Source organism: Clarias gariepinus, chromosome 2 (genome assembly GCF_024256425.1).
Source record: "Clarias gariepinus isolate MV-2021 ecotype Netherlands chromosome 2, CGAR_prim_01v2, whole genome shotgun sequence".
NCBI classification, from domain to species: domain Eukaryota; kingdom Metazoa; phylum Chordata; class Actinopteri; order Siluriformes; family Clariidae; genus Clarias; species Clarias gariepinus.
In genome coordinates, this window is record NC_071101.1 from 17274001 (window position 1) to 17280000 (window position 6000).

General features: G+C 35.4%; 1 protein-coding gene across 2 annotated transcripts in view; it reads right to left on the reverse strand.

Moving 5' to 3' along the window:
- LOC128516863 (Kv channel-interacting protein 1) overlaps positions 1 to 6000 on the reverse strand; it is a 52276-nt gene that overhangs the window by 37118 nt on the left and 9158 nt on the right. The window lies entirely within an intron of this gene.

Genomic DNA, 6000 nt, shown 5'->3' on the forward strand with positions numbered 1-6000 from the left:
CTGTTAATAGACAATGCATTCATTTTAAATGTGCATGTTTGCAAATCAACAATATACAGTACATATTGTGGCACCTACAAAAGAAGAAAATATGACCAGAAAGCATTGCAAATGCATTGAATCTGTTATCGGCAAACTTACAGTTGCAGCACAAACAAAGGCTTGTTACTGTAGTTAGCTGCAGAACTAATGTAAAGAAAAACTGGCCTAAGTGACAAAACCCACTCTACTTGCCACAAAATGATGAAAACAAAAAAACATAAACCAATGTGTTAATATAATGTGTATTGGCCTAGACAACCACACAACACATTCCCATAACAATAAACACTTTAACTAATAAAGCAAAGACATTAAAAATCACATTATTTGGCAGCCCATGGGCTCATGGGTATGCAAAATAGTGATTTACTGAGGTGCAGTGACAGGATAATATTCAGTGCACCATTTGTAACACTAATTTTAGCATGTCTGCTGTAGACGGAAAACAACGATATATTGTTATGAATCATTCTGTCAAATACTTTCAACTTTCAACTAATCAAATAATGGTTTTCTAAATTCACTTTTTAGTCATTCTTAAGTAGATGCAAAAATAAGCTGTTTAATGCATGTAAAGAAGAAATAAAGAAATAGGAAAAAATTTGTTCCTATTCTTGTACAGTTAGATTACCCCCCCCCCCCCCCCCCCCCCCTTATTGTGATACGATAGATGGCCCCCAAGCTGGTTGCTTAGCTTTGCTCTGCTGTGTCCTTCACTGGATGGGCATGTCTTGTCTTATCTTGTCTTCTCTGTGTTTACCAAAAGTTGGCATCCTCTATGTTGCATCACCGCCACCTTCTGGTCTTGTTCTTCCTCATCTTCCTATCATTTTACATGTTGTTTATTAGTCTCGTTAAGAAACCTATCAAATATTTTTTAAAGGGCATGGCTCTGCAGGAGCTCATTTACATAGGCACTGAATTGGCACATTTGGAAAAGGAGTGAAACAGAGGGAGATTGAGGTATATAAACAAAATCATTATTTAAAAGGAATTTAAAAGTATCAGCCTAAGCATTAGCATAGACACTGGGTGAGCTTTGAGCCCTGTGTTAAATTGTTAAAGAAATAGTAAAATTTTGGGAAGCTTAAAGTGACATGAACTTTATAGAGTCATGGGAGGCCTGGAGTCCCTCCCAATGGACTCAGGCCCCTGGGCTTGGTACACCCTGGATGGGGTGCCAATCCATCTCAAAGCTCAATCCTGGAACACACACACACTCACCCGCTATAGGCAATTTAAAAACTCACAATCTCAAATAAACTTGAACTCATGATAGGACTAAAGATGTTATATAGTATTGAACATCATTTATTATATAGTATATTACAATATATAGTATGTAGTAGATTATATAGTAAACAGCAAGGTCTGCATGATTAAACTAAAGTCAGTCTCCTGAGTGTAAAAATTAACCATAAGTACTGTCAGTCACATCGCAAGTCATCAAGCATGCCTGCAATCAATGATATAAGTATTAATGATAATTTAACAATTTGAGACATCCTTAGGTATTGTGGGTAAATTATGTTATAGCTGGTAACACACAGCTGAGTAGACACTTTAAATCGTCTTGTACAATAAAAAAAAAGGTGTAATAGTAAACATATACAAAAACTATGCAACAACATTGTGGTTAACAGCAACATTGAGGTAATTGTCTAAAACAATGCTGAAGACATCCAAAATATGCAATAATCTCCTTTGAACAGTTGATATAGAGATGTTCTGGTTGTTAATTGGTGATTTTTGAGGCTCTAAATGAACTTCCTCTTCAGCAGAGTTACTATAAGTATTGGTCTTGCTTTCTTAGGATTTTCTTAGTGAGTACCTAACATTTATGTCTTAAAAAAAACGGCTGTTGTTGTTAATTAATTAACCAATGCCATACAGTATGTGCTATTTTATAGTTTTGCAAAAAAATAAAACATGATATAGTATTATTCTACAAAGAAGAAAATAAACTTTTGTGTATAGTAGACATGTGCACCTGCGCATGTGCATGCACACACACACACACACACACACACACACACACACATACACACACACATACACACACACACACACACAAACACACCTGGAGGTGTTTAATGGGCATTGATATTCCGTACATGTCTTTAATTAAGGCTGCATGCCTCACTTCTGCATGATGCATCTCTAGGGACCAATATGGCAGCGATTATAGATTCAGATTTCCCCTTTAGCAGGTAATCGATTTGGCTACAGTACTCACACAAACGCACAGACACACACACACACACAGACACACACATACACACATACACACACACACACACACACGCGCGTGCATAAAGGAGAGAGATAACAAAAGAAAAAACAGAAAAAGAGACAGTAAAAGAGCAGCAGAGTATGAAACATGGAAGTAATTGGGTGTAAAGTAAAAGACAGAATAGTAAAAGACAGTGGCTGGATAATATGTACAGTATGAAAAATTTTATCACAGCCAATTTGATCGATGTGAATGTAAATGCTTGAGTTTGTTAAGGGATCTACCTTTTCTTTTTAACTCCTTCTGCTTCAGGTGAAATCTAGTTTACTGCATTAATTATCAAGATAGAGACTAATTACATCTTTTTTGCTGTACATTGCTTTTAGATTACTCTGGGCATTGTGGTTTGTGAGGCTGCCTTACTGCATTACACTTCAATAATAAACCTTTACTCATAAGTAAATGCCCCAGCAAGGGCATTAAAAGACAAAGCTCTATTCACCAAATGCTTACATTAATATTACACAGAAACAAACTGCTCAGGTGAAAGATGTGCTGTTAAATAACTTTATATTACTAAGTTAATAGAATTTACTAAACATGACCGCAGTAGGTTTGGCACAGATGAGTGCATATACCAATGAATGTTTAGTCATTGGTATATGCGTTTATCCGTGGGTTACTTATGGACTTTGTTCACATCATAATTTTTCAGTAGCCCAAAGACAATTGTTTTTAAATTACATTCACTGATTTTTTTTTCATTCATTCATTCATCTTCAGTTATATATGGGCCTTGTGTGGGCCACAGTGGATCTTTAACAATAACAGACCTTAATTTCTGTTGTTTTGTTTTCAACAGCCTCTAACAAAAACTTCAAATTCAACATCAATTCACTGTATTTTCCCCTCTTCATTTGCTTATTTATATTTTTTTTATTATAAGATCTTTGTAGAACGATTCCATTTTCACATGCAACAATTAGAAAAAAAAATTGAGTTTACTACAGTAAATGATGATGACATGCAAATAAGGGAATAGCAGGAGGAGCGTGCATCCACACAGCTGAAATTAATTCATCGATTCGTGCTCAACTCAAAGTAAACATACAGTACAGTACATTACCACTGAAATGACTGGAAGTGGGTTAAGAACTGTCCAGTGCATTATTAAAACTAGGAGGGTTAGTGGTAAACCATCAACTAATAAAATGTGAGCATAAAAAGTTGCATCATTTAAAAAATGACAGCTGAAATCAAAGCTATGATTAATAGTGAAAGTAATAGATTTCCACATACACAGTGTGATGAGAACTCACAGGATTTGGACTAAACTCCTGAAAGAAAACCTCTTGTTGTTGAGATGAATTACATACTGTACATACTAGATTCTCGCCACAGGCTGCACAGGCTTTCAACCAGAACACTGCAAAAGACTTAAACTGATCGCATTTGCTTTTTTTCACGCAATGAACAAACACACCATTCAGTCCTGCTTACACATCAGTATCACCATGCTTATACTGCTGCTGTCATACACACATTATATATTTACATTTTTATACTTTTTACTTTACTGTTTACACTTTACATTTTACTTGTATTACTGTCTATTTAAATTTCTATTTTAATTCTATTATTTTGTAACTTAATTTCCAGCTTCATATTTTTTATTATAGTGTATGTTGTAGTGTATGTGCTTTTTCTATTTGTAAATTTCAGACATTCATATAAGCATTTTACGGCATCACATATTTTTAGGATTGTGTGTGTGACAAGTAAAAATTTAATTTGAAATTATTCCATAAGATATTTATTGCACTGACATTTAGGCTTGTTGCTATGAAAAGTTGGTTTGTTAAAATAAGAAGTGGTGTTTTTAGCTAGGGTCAGAGAGTAGTAGTGTCACTGTGACACCCAGGTCTGACCTCTAGCGTTTATTACTGCAATAATCATTATAAAAAGTCAAAGTTGCTCATCATCATAGCAAATGCTTTTAAATCAAATCAATTCATTTTTATTTGTATAGCGCTTTTAACAATTGACATTGTCGCAAAGCAGCTTTACACAATCAAAAGAACTATTTAAGTCTGTATGAGATGTGAATGTGCATGAATCAAAATGATAAGATTGTCCCTGAGAAGCAAACCGAGAACGACGGCGACAGTGGCAAGGAAAAACTCCCTGAGAAGGCAATAGGAAGGAACCTTGAGAGGAACCAGACTCAACAGGGAACCCATCCTCATTTGGGTGAAAACAGAAAGCAGGGATTGATCTGCATCATACTGTGTGAGACTGGAAGTTCAGTATAACAGGAGATGTGTTAAATTAAATGGAGTTCCTGGAGGCTCAGGTAGACTGTAGGAAACTCCAGTCCCGAACTATTTTTTAGGTGATTAATATTCAAGGCAAAAAAACAGTGAGCTTAAAAAGTTGTGGTAACATAGTCAGGTGTCAAATATCTTCGCTAATATGCAGCAAACATACAAATACTAACAATTTATCAGTTGTAATAGGTTAAATAAATAGTGATATATCCCCAAATTACGGTGTGACGGGTTAGCACGTTATGCTAGCGCGCCCAGCTTTCCTTTTCACAGAGCCCTGATGCAGGGCTTCAGGGAGAAAAGTGTTGTGTATGTGAGCTGTGGGAGTGATTGTGCACACTTACGGAAGGCGTCTCCCGTTCGGAGATAATGTGGGATTATTAATTAAACACAAAACTTCTAATGAAACAAAGAGCAAACCTAAAATATATAACTGAGTTTCCTGTCCCCTCCAGGTTTAATTCTTCTTATTGACCTTTAGTTCTCTTTTCTCTTTTAATTTTTTATATATATTTTATATATTTTTTTTAAAAAAAATTTATATATATTTTTTCTCTTTTCGGTTTTCTTTTCTCTTTCTTTTCCTTTTCTTTTCAGTTCTCTTTTCTCTTTTATTTTTTTGTTTTCTTTTCTCTTTCTTCTCTTTTCAGTTTTCTTTTCTTTTCATTTTCTTCTCTCTTTTTTTTCGGTTTTCTTTTCTCTTTTTCTTTTCTTTTCCTATACCGGAGCAACACTCCACACCCTGGTGCTTCCTAAATGTCCGCACGCCTAATGCTTTGCGTTGGGGGCCTATATAGACATGGATCCAGGTGTCATGCATTCCCCTAATTGCCATCATGGCGGCTTTGCCTAGCAACTGGGCGTGAGGGTGACCGCTGGCCTGCCTGACTGGAAACCCGTGGAGTAGTTGTCCGTGGGTTTGCCTGTCCAATACCTGCGACGTTACAGAGGGTCATTTTGCCCCACACAGTGTTAATCTCTTCTCTGCCAAAATTTGTTACAATTATTCTGATGGCACTAAAATGATTCTGATTTGATTGAACCAATGTCATTAGGTTATTTTATTATTTTATTTATTTATTTTAAATAAAACAGCAGTATGTAAAACATGCATTATACAAGCTACTGCATAAAACTCTTTAGGGCTTAGAGCTTCTTTATCAGTAGAAATTAGTCACAGAAATTCCTGCAGATGATAACAAGCACACAGCTTTTTGTACACTTAAATATCTGATATTCATGACAACTATCAACTACCAAAAAGATAAAGTATAAATTTTCTAAAGTTTTCAGGAAGAAGTTGCACTGACTTTCCTGTTTGTGTAATTACAGTCATGTAGACGTGAGAACGACAGAAGTAGTTCATCACTAAACTCTGACCTCTTCTAAATAGTTTAT